The following is a 16,460-nucleotide window of genomic DNA, read 5'->3' on the forward strand; positions in this document are numbered from 1 at the left end:
ACAGATGGTTGTGAGCCACCGAGTGGTTGCTGGGAATTGAACTCAGGACCTCTGGAAGAGCAGTCAGTGCTCACAATCATTGAGCCATCTTCCCAGCTGCCGTTGTATTTCAAAAAGGTAATGGACCTTCTTTCTCTGTGCGAACTGATCTGATTTAACTAACCTTAGGTTTAAAATATTTGGAAGAAGAATGAATTCATAACTGAGAATACAATTTCTTTTTTTATTAGATATTTTCTTTATTTACATTTCAAATGTTATCCCCTTTCCTAGTTTCCCCTCCAAAACCCCCCATCCCCACTTCCCCTGCTCACCAACCCACCCACTCCTGCTTCCTGGCCCTGGCATTCCCCTACACTGGGGCATAGAACCTTCACAGGACCCAGGGCCTCTCCTCACATTGATGTCCAACAAGGCCATCCTCTGCTACATATGCAGCTGGAGTCATGGGTCCCTTCATGTGTACTCTTTGGTTGGTGGTTTAGTCCCTGGGAGCTCTGGAGGTACTGGTTGGTTCATATTGTTGTTCCTCCTATGGGGCTGCAAACCCCTTTAGTTCCTTGGGTCCTTCCTCTAGCTCCTCCATTGAATGCTGAAAGGTTAAGAGGCTGTTCTTATAGAAGTTTTGCAATTTTATGAGGTCCCATTTGTCAATTTTAGATCTTAGAGCATAAGCTATTGGTGTTCTATTCAAGAAATTTCCCCCTGTGCCCATGTGTTCCAGGCTCCTCCCTACTTTCTTTTTTATTAGTTTCAGAGTATCTGGTTTTATGTGAAGGTCCTTGATCCACTTGGACTTGAGCTTTGTACAAGGAGATTAGAATGGATCAATTTGCATCCTTCTACATGCTAATCACCAGTTGAACCAGCACCATTTGTTGAAAATACTGGGTTTTTTTCCCCCACTAGATGGTTTTAGCTCCTTTGTCAAAGATCAAGTGACCATAGGTGCATGGGTTCATTTCTAGGTCTTCGATTCTATTCCATTGATCTCCGTGCCTATCACTGTACCAATACCATGCAGTTTTTATCATTATTGCTCTGTAGTACAGCTTGAGGTCAGGGATGGTAATTCTGGCAGAAGTTCTTTTATTGTTGAGGATAGTTTTCACTATCCTGTGTTTTTTGTTATCCGAGATGAATTTGCAAAGCTTCTGAAAGGCAAGAGACACTGTCAATAGGACAAAATGGCAACCAACAGATTAGGAAAAGATCTTTACCAATCTTATATCTGATAGAGGGCTAATATCTAATATATACAAAGAACTCAAGAATTTAGACTCTAGAGAACCAAATAACTCTGTTTAAAAATGAGGCACAGAAGCCGGGCGGTGGTGGCGCATGCCTTTAATCCCAGCACTTGGGAGGCAGAGGCAGGTGGATTTCTGAGTTCGAGGCCAGCCTGGTCTACAAAGTGAGTTCCAGGACAGCCAGGGCTACACAGAGAAACCCTGTCTCGAAAAAACAAACAAACAAAAACAAACAAACAAACAAACAAATGAGGCACAGAGCTAAACAAAGAATTTTCAACTGAGGAATACCAAATGGCTGAGAAGCACCTAGAGAAATGTTCAACATCCTTAGTCATCAGGGAAATGCAAATCAAAACAACCCTGAAATCCCACCTCACACCAGTCAGAATGACTAAGATCAAAAACTCAGGTGATAGTAGATGCTGGCAAGGTTTTGGAGAAAGAGGAACACTCCTCCATTGCTGGTGGGATTGCAAGCTGGTACAACCACTCTGGAAATCAGTTTGGTGGTTCCTCAGAAAATTGGACATAGTCCTACTGGAAGATCTAGCAGTACCACTCCTGGGCATATACCCAGAAGATGTTCCAACTTGGAATAGGACACATGCTCCACTATGTTCATTGCAGCCTTATTTATAATAGCCAGAAGCTAGAAAGAACCCAGATATCCTACAACAGAGTAAAGGATACAGAAAATGTGGCACATTTACACAATGGAGTACTATCAGCTATTAAAAACAATGATTTTATGAAATTCTTAGGCAAGTGAATGGACCTAGAAAATATCCTGAGTGAGATAACCCAATCATAAAAGAACTCACATGGTATGCACTCAATTGATAAGTATTATTATTACTGATATTATCCCAGAAGTTTGGAATACCCAAGATACAATTCACAAACCACATGAAACTCAAGAAGAAGGAAGACCAAAGTGTGGACACTTCAATTCTTCTTAGAAGGGGGGACAAAATACTCATGGAAGGAGTTACAGAGACAAAATGTAGAGCAGAGACTGAAGGAATGACCATCCATAGACTGCCCCACCTGGATCTCTATCCCATATATAACAGTATCACCTAACGCAGACACTTTTGTGGATGCCAACAAGTGCTTGCTGACAGAAGCCTGTTACAGCTGTCTCCTGAGAGGCTCCACCAGTGCCCGACAATTACAGAGGTGGATGCTCTCAGCCAACCATTGGACTGATCACAGGGTCCCGAATGAAGGAGCTAGAGAAAGAACCTAAGGAGCTGAAGGAGTTTGCAGCCCCATAGGAGGAACAACAATATGAACTAACCAGTATCCCCAGAGCTCCTTGGAACTATACCACCAATCAAAGAAACACATGGTGGAACCTGTGACTCTAGCTGTATATGTAGCAGAGGATGGCCTAGTTGGTCATTAATGGTAGGAAAGGCCCTTGGTCATAGAAGGCTCTATGTCACAATTTCTTTATAATGTTATAAGTCATCTACAGGTTAAAGTCTATGATTAGGGGATGGATGAATCTTAGTGGTAGAGTACTTGCCTACCTAAAAAAGATATATTAAAGTTCTAAGCATTTTTGTTTTGTTTGTTTTTGAGACAAGATCTCACTATATATAGCCCTAAGTGGCCTGGAACTTGCTATTGTAAACCAGTCTGGTCTCAAACTAACAGAGACTTGCCTGCCTCTGCAAAGCCTACATTTTATACAAGGAGTTTAATCATCTGATATTGGTGCCTATGGAATTCCTGGGCATTCCCTCTTACAGCTCTATGAACAAATGCACAGCTCTGGGGGATAGAGATTTTGGTAGTTAATGCTGGGAGAGAATCAAAAAGATATGAGAAGGTTTAAGACTAGACTATCAAGTGATGTGATTCTAGATTGGAAATGTACTTCAGCTGTAGAATACTTGCCAATCCCCAGGTTCAATACTTAGCACCACTAAGAACTGAGTATGGTGGTGTGTGCCTTTAATCCTAGCACTTGGAAAGTAGAGACAGGATGATCTAAAAATTAAAGTCATCTTCAGAAGTTTGAGGATAATCTGGTCTTTATGAGATCTTAGCTTAATTTGTTTTTTTCGAGACAGGGTTTCTCTGTATAGCTCTGGCTGTCCTGGAACTATTTTTTTTTTTTTTTTTTAATGCATGGTTTTTCTGTGTAGCTCTGACTGTCCTGAAACTCACTCTGTAGACCAGGCCAGCTTCAAACTCAGAGATCCGCCTAATAAATGCTGCCTCATGAGTACTGGTATTATAGGCAAGCACCACCATCACCCAGCTGTAAACAAACAAACAAACAACAACAAAAAACCCCACCAAACCAAGCAAACAAACAAAACCAATATTTAGGACTGGAGACATAGCTCAGTGATTGAGAGCACTGGTTACTCTTCCAGAGGACCCAGAATCAATTCCCAGCACTTGTAAGTCAGTTCACAACCATCTGAAACTTCAGAGGAATCCAATGCCATTTTCTGTCTTCCTGGGCACAAAGCGTGCACACTGTGAACACATATACATGTGTACCAAACTTACACATGTTAAATAAAAATAAATCTAAAACTTGTTCTTGTTTTTGTGTGTCTGTTTTGTTGTTTGTGAGACAAGGTTTTACTATGTACTTTGGCTTTCTGATCACTCTGTAGATCATGCTGGCCTCAAACTAAAAGAGATGTATGCCTCTGCCTCCCAAGTACTGGGATTAAAGGTGTATACTACTATGCCTGGCTTAGAAAAATTGTTTAAAAAGTTTAAATACACAAAAAACCTAAGTGTTTAGGAAAGATGGCGCGATTCATGGTGCCACAGGCTTCTGAAGTTGATGTCTTGACATCTGAACTGGCTGAGGTGCTGGCCTAAGTTCTCAGATGGACACTAAAGGAAGACCAAAATTCAAATGCTTCTGGTATTTTCAGGGAGTAATTCTTAACAAAATCAAACTGGCTGAGAAAGCAGCTAAAAAGTACAGAAGGATATCTGTGGAAAGCAGGACATTGTGCGATGTAATAGTCTTGGGCAGTGAACATGACACTGAGGGTGTAAAAGTGGTTATTTTAGTGTGTCTATAGAGTGTGACAATAGGATCTAAGGGAGCGGTTCTCGACCATCCTAATGCCGAGACCCTTTAATACAGTTTCTCAATGTGGTGACCCCCAATCATAAAATTATTTTCATTGCTACATCATAACTGTAATTTTGTTCCATTATGAATGTAAATATCCCATATGCAGGATATCTGATATGTGACCTTGTGATAGGGTCATTCAACAGCCAAAGGGGTCTCAACCCTCAGGGATTTTACTCTAAGGTGTAACCCAAGTGTTATTGGAAGGAAGTAAAGAGACGGGGTGTGTGGGTGGGGGTGGGCTCACAGGATATTTCCTAGGTTACTTTAAGATGACCTCCTGGCATCTCCAAGGGGAGACAAAATGGTGTGAGTCCTTCACCATTACACACCACCTCTAACACTGTTCACAGCCACTGCTATTTTCACTTGCCCCATTTATGTTGTCAATATCATCTTTATTGCTTCCACCTCCATTGATAAAACCAAAAGCCATCATTCATTCACTCACTCACTCATTCATTCATTCAAGAATATTCTCTTGGTCAAGAGTTATGCTTTAGTTCAGTTCTCTTGTCATATCAGTGTGTACTGGCTGGTTTTATGTGTCAACCTGACACAGGCTGGGGTTATCACAGAGAAAGGAGCTTCATTTGGGGAAGTGCCTCCATGAGATCCAGCTGTGGGGTATTTTCTCAATTAGTGATCAAGGGGGAAAGGCCCCTTGTGGGTAGGACCATATCTGGGCTGGCAGTCTTGGTTCTATAAGAGAGCAGGCTGAGCAAGCCAGGAGAAGCAAGCCAGTAAGAAACATCCCTCCATGGCCTCTGCATCAGCTCCTGCTTCCTGCCCTGCTTGAGTTCCAGTCCTGACTTCCTTGGTGATGAACAGCAGTATGGAAGTGTAAGCCGAATAAACCCTTTCCTCCCCAACTTGCTACTTGGTCATGATGTTTTGTCCAGGAATAGAAACCATGACTAAGACAAATTGGTACCAGAAGTAGGGTATTCTTGGGACAGCCTGATCTTGTTTTGGGGAGGACTGTGGAAGGACTTTGGAACTTTGGGCCAGAAGATCCATTTGGTGTTAAGAGCTCTGTCAAATGTTGTGTAGGAGCTTGGAAGATAATGTTGAGAACAGTGCAGAAGATGGAGGCCTGGCTTGTGAAATTTCAGAGGGAAGATTAAAGACTTTTTTCAGGGCCATTGCTAGTTTGATTTTGAAGATTCTGTGGTTCTGATTAACTAGGGTTGAAGAATCAGCGTGATTAACAAGATACCAGCCGGGTGTGGTGGCGCACGCCTTTAATCCCAGCACTTGGGAGGCAGAGGCAGGCGGATTTCTGAGTTCAAGGCCAGCCTGGTCTACAGAGTGAGTTCCAGGACAGCCAGGTCTACACAGAGAAACCCTGTCTCGAAAAAACAAAACAAAAACAAACAAACAAAAAACAAAAAACAAACAAGATACCAGAACTACTAAAGCAAAAACTTTGCATTACTGGGACTACTGATTCTGGTTAGCTGGAGCTAAGAAATTAGCAGTGATTAAGAAGAGACCAGCATGATTGAGGTGACATCTTCTGGAAAGTGTTTTCTGAAAGCACAGAGGCTGTGTTCCAGAGATAGTCAAGGTTGTACCTTGTGTTGTGGCTGGACTTGGTAATGTGTAAGAGTTACCCAGGTGGTTTTGAAGGCATGAAGGGGTCACGCAGAGCAGCTGAGACTTAGCACTGTGAGGGACCATGGAAGGCCATTGGTGAAGGTGCAGCCTCAGTCACAATTGAGGGCCTAGGACTGAAGGGGTCATGCAAAGGAGTTGAGGCTTGGCACTAAGAAGAGAGCCTATGAGAGGCTATTGGTGAAGCCTAGTTACAGTGGAAGACAGCAGCATTTTGGAGATGCCAGTACCATGAGATGACCACCAAGAACAGCAGCAGCAGTGGAGTACAGGCAGCTGGAGCACTGTTCTCAAAGTTATCTTCCAAGCTCCTATACAACACATGACAGAGCTCTTAACACTGAATGGCTCTTCTAGCCCAAAGTTTCAAAGTCCTTCCACATTCCTCCCCAAAACATGGTCAGGTTGTCACAGAAATACCCCACTCCCAGTACCAATTTGTCTTAGTCAGGGTTTCTATTCCTGCACAAATATCATGACCAAGTAGCAAGTTGGGGAGGAAAGGGTTTATTTGGCTTATACGTCCATGTTGCTGTCCATCACCAAACGAAGTCAGGACTGGAACTCAAGCAGGTCAGAAAGCAGGAGCTGATGCAGAAGCCATGGAGGGATGTTCTTTACTGGCTTGCTTCCCCTGGCTTGCTCAGCCTGCTCTCTTATAGAACCAAGACTATGAGCCCAGAGATGGTCCCACCCACAAGGGGCCTTTCCCCCTTGATCACTAATTGAGAAAATGCCTTACAGTTGGATCTCATGGAGGCATTTCCTCAACTGAAGCTCCTTTCTCTGTGATAACTCCAGCTGTGTCAAGTTGACACAAAACTAGCCAGTACATGACCCAAGCCCTTGGAGGAGCCCAGAAGATCGTGAGTTGGATCCCAGACATTGGACAGTTGGAGTTTTAAAGTTTTGCTTTTGATTGTGACTGTGCCCTGATATTTTTTCCCTCTTGAAGGAAGAAAATATTTTAGTGGATCCCACAGTTAAGAGACTTTTAATTGTAAAAAGACTTTGGATTTTAAAAGATATTGGATATTTTAAAAGGATTGAACTTTTAATATGTAAAGACTGTGGGACTTTTAAAATTGTTTAGATCTTGGGGATGAATAAGAACTAAGGGTTGAGGTTTATTAGTGATGTGTTTGTGTGTCAAGTTGACAAGAGGTCAATTGTACTGACTGGTTTTATGTGTCAACTTGACACAGGCTGGGGTTATCACAGAGAAAAGAGCTTCATTTGGGGAAGTGCCTCCATGAGATCCAGCTGTAGGATATTTTCTCAATTAGTGATCAAGGGGGAAAGGCCCCTTGTGGGTGGGACCATATCTGGGCTGGTAGTCTTGGTTCTATAAGAGAGCAGGCTGAGCAAGCCAGGGGAAGCAAGCCAGTAAGAAACATCCCTCCATGGCCTCTGCATCAGCTCCTGCTTCCTGTCCTGCTTGAGTTCCAGTCCTGACTTCCTTGGTGATGAACAGCAGTATGGAAGTGTAAGCCGAATAAACCCTTTCCTCCCCAAGTGCTTCTTGGTCATGATGTTTTGTCCAGGAATAGAAACCCTGACTAAGACAAGTGAGTTTTTTGTTTTTGTCTTTTGCTTTTTGTTTTGTTTGTTTTGTCAGCTTAACACAAGCCATGGTCATCTGGAAAGAGGAAAACCTCAATTGAGAAAATGCCTTCATCAGATTAACCTGTAGGCAAGTCTGCAGGGCATTTTCTTGATGAATGGTTGATCCTGGAGAGGCCGGTCCACTGCAGGCAATGCCTCCTCTTTGGAGGGTAGTCTTGGGCTGTATAAGAAAGAACAAGGAATTGGGTATGGCAGTGCACACCTTTTATCCCAGTACTTTGGAAGCAGAGGCAGGAGGGTCTCTATTAGTTTGAAGTCATCCTGGTCTACACAGCAAGTTTGAGGCCAGTTAGCACTACACAGTGAGACAAGAAAACAAGAGAAGAGAAAAGAAGGAAAGGTTGAGCAAACCAGGAAGCAGTATTCCTCTATGGCTTCTGCTTCAGTTCCCTTCCTCCAGGTTTCTGCCTTGAGTTTCTCCCCTGACTTCCCTTCATGGTGGACTATAAACTATAAGATGAAATAAACTGTTTCCTCCCCCAAGTTGAACAGAGACAGAAATCAAACTAAGACAATGAGCAACAGAAATGAGATCTCTACCTTTAAGGATCTACAATTGATGTGGGAAAACAAAAATAAATATACAGTAAGACTTAGGATACAAGGCATAGAACAACCTACCCTTAAGGTTTTCACTTCTGTTATTTTGCAGAGCTGGATACTGAAGCCAGTACCTAGAACATGTGAGGCAAGCTCTCTACCACTGAGCAACACAGCCTCTACTTCTAAGAATCTATCTAAAAGAAATTAAACATGTTTATACTTTTACCCAAGATGTTCATAGCATGGGTCATAATTCATGAAACTAGGAAAACCCAAGTATCCATCTAGGGGTGACCAATAAACAAGCTACATTTTCAAAACAATGGGAAGAAAAGCACCTCAGAAATATTCTGCTAAGTGAAATAACCATGCACAGAAGACCAAGTATGGAGCCAGGGTTGGTGTTACAGGTCTTTAATTCCGACTCCTGGGGAAGTTGAGGCAAAAGGATGAAAGCCCAAGATCTGCTTTGACTACAGAGTGAATTCAAGGACAGCTTAATTGACTTAGTGAAACCATGTCTCAAAGAAATAAGAGGAAAATAGGTTTAGGATGTAGCTCAGTGGCAGAGCACTTGCCTGGTGGACACAGGGTTTTGGATTGATCCCCAGTACTACAGGAAACAACACACACACACACCAGGACCATACAAAGCATGATTCTATTTGCATGAAATCTTAGAACTATAGTGTTCTATGATAGTGGGCATGGTAATGAATTTGTTAAAATTCATTTGTATTATGATTAATATGGGTGAATATCATATGTACAAATTAGACTTTAATAGAGATTTTTTTGAAAAGACATAAAAATTGGTGGGGGTGGGGGTGGAGACATGTTTCAGTATTTAAGAGCACTTGTTTTTACAGAGGATCTGGGTTCAGTTCTAAACACGAACATAGTGGCTCAAAACTGTCCAGGGGATCCAATATCTTCTTCTGACCTCCATGGGCTCCTGCACACATATAGTATGCATACGTTGACTCAGGAACATACACATAAAATAATATTTTTTAAAAATTATTTTATGTATATGTGTTTTGTCCTCATGCATCTCTAGATACCATTTTCATGCAATGCCCTTAGAGGTCAGACGAGGACTTAGAATCCTCTGGGATTGGAGCTACAGTAGTTGTGAGCTTCCATGCGGGTGCTGAGAATGAATACTGAACCCTGGTCCACTGAAAGAGCAGCCAGTGCTTGCTTGCTTTCTCTCCCCCCCCCCCCCCCCATGGCTCTGGCTGTCCTGGAACTCATTTTGTAGATCAGACTGTTCTGGAACTCACAGAGATCTCCCTGCCTCTGTCTCCCGAGTGCTGGGATTAAAGGCATATGCTACCACCACCAGGAGCACAATCAGTGCTCTTAAACACTGAGCCATCTCTCCAATCTCAGTATTATTTATTTATTTATTTAAAAAGTTGTAAAAGATTGCAAGAGAAACCATGAAAAAAGGAAGACAGACATAAAGGTGAGACATGGAGGCTGTTTGGGAGCAGTCTTACCCCATCACAACAAAGGGGTGGTCTCACGCACTATTGTCTCGCCAGCAAGAACACACACGTGAGAAACCGGATCCTTCTGCAGCAACTTTATTACACCAGCTTCAACATGAAGAGGAAGACCCCAAGCACTAAAAAGGCGCTGCTTATATACACCTTAGTGTGGCATGTCCACACATGATTGGCTGCTCTCCCAGAGCCTCATCACCACACCCCGGGATGGGCCGTGACTTGGCGCGAAAACACTCTTGCATATGCGCACATTGCTTGTTTACCAATTAGGCCAAGCAGGCACAGCAGTAACCGCTTCCCACAGGGTGGGTTCTTTCCCTTTCTATCTTTTCCCTCCTACTTGTAGAGCACATGTTATGCCCTTAGTAGAGACCCCGGGCCACTTGTCATCCTCTTAGTAAGGGGAACAGGCAACTCCAGATTTGAGCTCTGTGTCAAAGTGCTCACAGATGCCATTTCCTTCCCAGGGTTAGGTCAGGCATACAGAGGTGCACATAGACAGCAAGTAGGTGCTATGGAAGGTGTGAAGAATAGCTAGGTGTCTGAGAGAAACTTTCACGGATACTGGAGAGAAACACTCACAGATCCTGTTAGAGGATGGGGCTTTCATGAGTCCTGGTAGGAGAGTTGGCTATCTCAGGTCCTAGTAGGGAAATAGGGGCTCTCACAGGTCCCACTAGGGCCAGTGTAGTGAAGCAAATTTTCTGTATGGTGTCCTCCAGCTTCTTCAAGGACCACTGTCTCCTAGGGTAGGGTTCAAACCCCTAGGTTAGAATTAGCCAGTCTTGGCTCCTGGAGTGAGTGTGGGAGAAAGATTCCCATGGCTTTCAACCCCCACTGGATTGTACTTTGTTGGCCTTCTTCCAAGGGCAGTGGGCTTGCCTTCAGTAGAAACGTCTAGATGCAAATCCAGTTAAGTAGATATGACTGACCAGGCCCTGGTTTCTCCCACACATTTGTGATGCCATTTTCAGGAATGGTGCCTGTGTATGTGTGTCAGTGATTGTATTTTTCCTGGATATGTGGGTAGTTCCATAACTGAACTGGCTTGAATCCAGAGGCAGCGCAGTAGCTCGGGTATCCTTTTGCCATTCCACCCTTTCACTCTGAGAGCCCTGGCCTGGGTACTGCGGCACTATTAGTTAGCCCTAGGCCCCAGTGACCTTTTCCCCTATGGCCTTGACAGGGTCTGGGAACCTCCGGTCTGGCATCCTGTGTCTTGCCAAAAGGATGTCCTGTCCACCCCCATCTCCCCACCCTTCTTATTCCTCTCAGGAGCTGCCCAGGGGTGGAGATGGGGGTGAGAGGGTGGAGGGGAATTGGAGTCATGCATCCTGAGCCCCCATTTCTCCTGCTGCCTCTTCCTTCTGGACTTGATGTGGATGAGGCCCTCAGCTCAGCCCCTGGGCATGGAGATCAGACTCTAGTTCTCTCCTAGGTCAGACAGAGGCAGTCTGTTAGGCAAGGGCTGGGAGTAGGGGAATAGGAATGGGGAGAAAGGAGGAGATGTTACTGTTACCCTTCTGGCTAGTCTTGAGTTTCCTGAGTATGAGGGGTCTGCAGCTTGCCTTCCAGCTCAGCTCAGTTCAGCTCAGATTCCTGGGAAGCCTGTTTGTTATGGGAAGAGTGAACCAGAAGATGGTCCCAGGGTGGAGAGAGTGCTGAAAGTGCTGTGAATCCTGGAGCATCCCTATTGGGTTAGTATTTGTGGATAAGAACAAATTGGGCCAAGCAGTGCCCTCCTTTACTTCAAGCGAGTCAGCTCTGGGCACTTGTGCTTGTGCCTCTGTCTTCCAGTGCTTTATTTGAGTGAGTGTGTGTGTGTGTGTGTGTGTGTATAAAACACACACACACACACACACACACAGAGAGAGAGAGAGAGAGAGAGAGAGAGAAGAAAATAAATATGAATTTGGGTACAGTAAATGTGTGCATTTGATGTGTGTCTCAAGTGTTTTCCTAAACCTCAGATCTGTGTGGCCTCCCAGATCTGTGGTTGTGAATGGAATACCAATTCTTATGTAAGGTCAAGAATGACCAGTGATCCTAGCATGCCTGGACCTCTGGAGGGTGGGGGATGGACAGCAACTGCTAGGCCCTTTCTCCTGGGCCCTTCCCACTGGGCTTGGTCCACCTTCTACTTTGGCAGCTCAGCCAAGTTAAAAATAGCCCCTGGGCCTCTGGAAGCGGAAGGGGTAGAGGCTGCAGAGATCAGACCAAGAGGGAGGAGGTAGGAGGCAACCCCTAGTGGGTGAGGTGAAGCAGTTCCCTTGTCTCAGGCTAGTGCTCCTGGGCCAGTTGCCCACGTTAGTGAGGTGGGCTCCACATCTGCTGGCCCATTCACAGTTAAGATCCTTCCAATTTAGGCAGCGGTGCGGGAAGCTGTTCATGAGCCTTGCCCAGCAAGGAAGAGACATCCTTGGTGGTCAGCCTAGTCAGCTAGGCCCTGCTCCAAGCCACAACTCCTCCTAACACCCTTTTGCTCTCTGGGTTTGTTCACTTTCTGAGGGCCCTGTGACTTCCCTGAAGGGAGAAAGGTAGCTTCAAGGGCTGACCCAGTCAGGATGTGGGACATGCAGTCCTCAGGGACACATTCCTCCCTCTGGAAGGGTCTGTGAAGGGTTTTTTTTTTGACCATTGCCCCGCCCCATGTGTAACATATATCATATGCCTACAGGAAAGTGCACATGTTCCAGGGATATAGCTTGATAAATGTTCCTAAGCGGAAGACATCTTGTTTAGCACACATAACAGAATGGTGCTATTCTGTGTTTTTGTCCCTGTCATGGATGTGGTGTGGTGAACCTACGCATGCATGACTGTGGGACACATCTCTTTACCTGCATAGGCCACAAGTCCCTCTGGGCATCTGATGGGGCTGCTGTGGCCTCTCCCCTGATGATGTTGGCACTGGCAGAGATTTCAGGGACTGTGTGCCCCTCCCCCACCCCCAGGCTTTTGACCTCCAAAGTGTGGCCTGGTTTGTCTTAGTGGTCTAGAGTCTCCCAAGGAGAAGATGTCTGTCCTTCAGGAGGAATGGCAGATTGTATGTCCCTCTTTACTGGGCTAGGCACACCCAAAGAGGCGCCTGTTCTGGAATACACACCCAGCCTTCCTTCCTCAGGAAAACCTGTGGTCTGATAAGGCCTCCAGCCTCCACCCCGGCACCAGGACCCCCAAGAGGGAGGAAATGGAGCCTGCCACCTGGGGCTGGGGGTCAGGGAGCCTGGCTCTTGGTGTTCCACCCTTGTAGAAGGGCATAGTACTTCCCATAGCTCTGGGGAAAGAGTACTCTGACCACCTACACCATGTGGGTTTGGGGCTGTGAAGTAGAGGGGTACCAAGCAAGGTAGAACAACTGCATGCATCTAGTGCTTAACCCAAGGCTGGGCCTCTACTCTCCCATCAGGCCTTAACAAAGGCTCCAGCCCCTTCCAGCCCCCAATGTGGGGTTTCCTTGGACGCCAGCTCATCCTGGGTTGGACTTGAAGATGGCAAAATGCCCAGGGGAAAAAAACCCTCAGATCTTGCTCTTTGCTACATATCCACAGATCTCAGGACCAGGTAAGTCTGGGTTTATAATACAGCTTTCACCAAAGGTCCCCCAGCCACAGGCCTCCCAGGATCCCAGTAGTAACAAGGATGACTTTTGAGTTCATTTTGTTTGTTTGTTTGTTTGTTTGTTTGTTTTTGACAAGGGTTTCTCTGTGTAACCCTGGCTGTCCTGGAACTCTCTCTCTGTAGACCAGGCTAGTCTCGAACTCAAGAGATCCATCTGCCTCTGCCTCCTGAGTGCTGGACATGTGCTACCATGCCTGGCTTGAGCTCAAATCTGAACAGGAAGAAAAACGTCTGTCAGTTATCTAAGATTGAAACACCCTACAAAATCTCAGCCTATTCTCCAGTCTCTTCCCCAGTTTTCTTAGCCCTCAGCCACCTGCACCATATGGTTTCAACTCTCCTATGGTAATGATGCTAAAAGTTAAGATTTGCAGGTAGTTCTTCAACTATAGCCCATAACTGCCTAGCACCATGGGGGCGGGTGTGACTCCAGCTTTGGTCAGGATGGCTGCAGAGCATCGGGGACCTTAGGAGCCAGGAGGGGAAGTGAGCAAGGTACCCAGGGAAGCTGGACAGGACTTGATCTTGGTGGCTAGGATCCAGGTTTAGGGTATCGCTGGGACAACTAAGAGTCACCAAAGGGCAGGAGCAAGAAAAGCCTTAGGGGGTTGAGGGGCTCATAGAGGTAAGGACCCTAGATTGTGTATGGGTTGGAGTCAGGGCCGGCAAGTAGAGCAATTGAAGAAGGGTACAGCTGGTCTGGTAAACAAAGAATGAGCTGGAAACCTTTTATGTCTGAAGTTGGGTGCCCAGCTGGGATTCATGTTCCTTATAGTGCAGAAGACTGGTAGTGATCCCATCTGAGCAGTCCTGGGAAGGTGGTGGTCTCAAGAACACTGAAGGAAGGAATGGCCTTTCACCTTCATTTCAGGTGTTTTCTGCTTCCTTCAGATCCTAGATTCTGAGCTGTGGGAACCTCCTGGGTTACTGAAGCTTCAGCCTAGAACTCTGCAGCAGGGGGAAAGAGGCAGCAGTGGCTTTGTCTCACACAGCCACAACTGGAAGTCATCCTGCTAGGGCTTTTTGTTTATTTGTGTGTGTGTGTGTGTGTGTGTCTGCCATCACATGTGTTCAGGTATCCAAGGAGGCCAAAAGAAGGGATGGGACCTCCTGGAGCTGGAGTTACAGCTGTGAACCAGCTAATAATCTGTGCTGGGAACTGAACTCTGGTTTTCTTAACTACTAGGTTATCTCTCTAGCCACAAATGAAAAAAAATTTTTTTAAGCAGGACCTCACTCTGTAGCTCTGTTTGCTCTGTACCTTTCTACGTGAACCAGTCTGACTTGGTTGACCTCACAGAGAACCTACTGCCTCCACCTCTGTCTGCCTCATGAATGCTGGGATTAAAGATGTGTACCACTGTGCCCGGGTATTTTGATAGGGATCCTGAAGGGCATTACCTACTGTGGGATGATGCTTCAAGTCATGCTGGAGTCTAGACCAGGGTCCTACTGTTCCATCCTGTGGGGCAGGATGTAAAAACTCAATAGGGGCCAAAATGATCCAAAGACAGTGCACTACCCTATCTCCTGAGTAACCACCTCTGAAAACATCAGATAGGAAGAGGAAGAAGGAGCCACAGGTTACCTAACTGCCACTGTCTTCCAAGTCTCAGCCTCCCAGGGAGTTCAGTGATCAATGGCAGTGGATTGTTTCCTCTTAAACTTGTTCCTTCTGACCTTGTGGCCCTGTTTTCTCTCCTTGAAGCCTGGCCTGCAGAACCTATTATATGTTTACATCTGCACCTCCTTGGCTTCCAGTTCCAAATACAGTCAGCTGTCACTTAGCGCCATGTGGAAAGACAAGTAGTTCCTCTAGTTTCCCCTTTATCTCTTACCTCTACTCAACCTAAGGCCACATCAATCCTAAACATTCCTCTGACTAGCATGATTGAGGTCATGTCTATCTCTTGTTCAAAAATCTCAGAGGTATTCTATGGAAACCCTATCTTGGCTATAGCTGGAACCTGGTTCATCCTACATAGTCCTTGTGGGCCATGGAACCTCATCACAGCTGTCAAACGCTCTCTTGTGGCTCAGTCCACTGAGGGAACTCCCTGCTTGGCTTGAGCTGAGGGCTCCCAGTCCTCAAATCTCTGCAGAGATGTATGTTACACTGTTCTGAGACTAAGCTCATGGATTAGTCTGCTTCTTAGACTTAAGAACCCCTTAAGGCAGGACCATTCGAATGACCAAGGTCCAGATTGGAGTTGGTAGAGGGTACATAGAAACAGGTAAGTGCACTTGTGTGTATATAGCCTGTCAAGGATCTGTGAACAAGCCGGGCGTGGTGGCGCACGCCTTTAATCCCAGCACTCGGGAGGCAGAGGCAGGCGGATTTCTGAGTTCGAGGCCACCCTGGTCTACAAAGTGAGTGCCAGGACAGCCAGGGTTACACAGAAAAACCCTGTCTCGAAAAAACTAAAAAAAAAAAAAAAAAAAAACACCAAAACAAGGATCTGTGAACAATCTGTGAACAATCACCCAGGAGGCTGGAAGTTGGAGAAGTAGATTGGGCTACACAGTGTGTTCTAAGCCGGCCTGGGTTACAAGTGAGACCCTGTCATAAATCAAACCAAACAGACACACAAACAAAGAAATCAACCACATAGGCCTCTACAGTAAGACCCTATCTCAGAAAAAGGAGAGGAGGAGATACCAACAAAGAAACAAAATAGGTAAAGATATAGGTAAAGGCCCATAACACTGGCTGGAGATGGCAGGACAGATCGACATTGACCCAGACCATTGTCCTGGGAAAAGACACATCGTGCATACTCAATGACAACGTAGATAAAATAGCAGAGGTGTTATCCTCCCTTTTTAAATTCTTCTGTTTTTTGTTTGTTTGTTTTTGTTTTTTGTTTTTTTAATTTGAGACAGGGTCTTACTGTGTGGCCCTGGATGGCCTGGAACTCACAAAGATACACCTGTCTCTGATTTCCCCATGTTGAGGTTAATGGTGTGTGTAATTCTTTGTATTTTTCTTAAACTTTAACACAGCATCTTTTATGATTAGCTGGGGTGTGTGTGTGTGTAGCTAGTTTGGTCCTCAGAGCCTTCTCTATGTGTAAAATCATGTGTAGTGGACTCTGGCTACTTTGTGGGTTCTTTTTTCTTCCACCCTTCTCCACCACTTTTTCCACCCTTTCAACACCCCTAGTACTA

This window comes from Mus caroli, unplaced genomic scaffold (assembly GCF_978045245.1).
Source record: "Mus caroli unplaced genomic scaffold, Mus_caroli_1 scaffold_2, whole genome shotgun sequence".
In the NCBI taxonomy this organism is placed as follows: domain Eukaryota; kingdom Metazoa; phylum Chordata; class Mammalia; order Rodentia; family Muridae; genus Mus; species Mus caroli.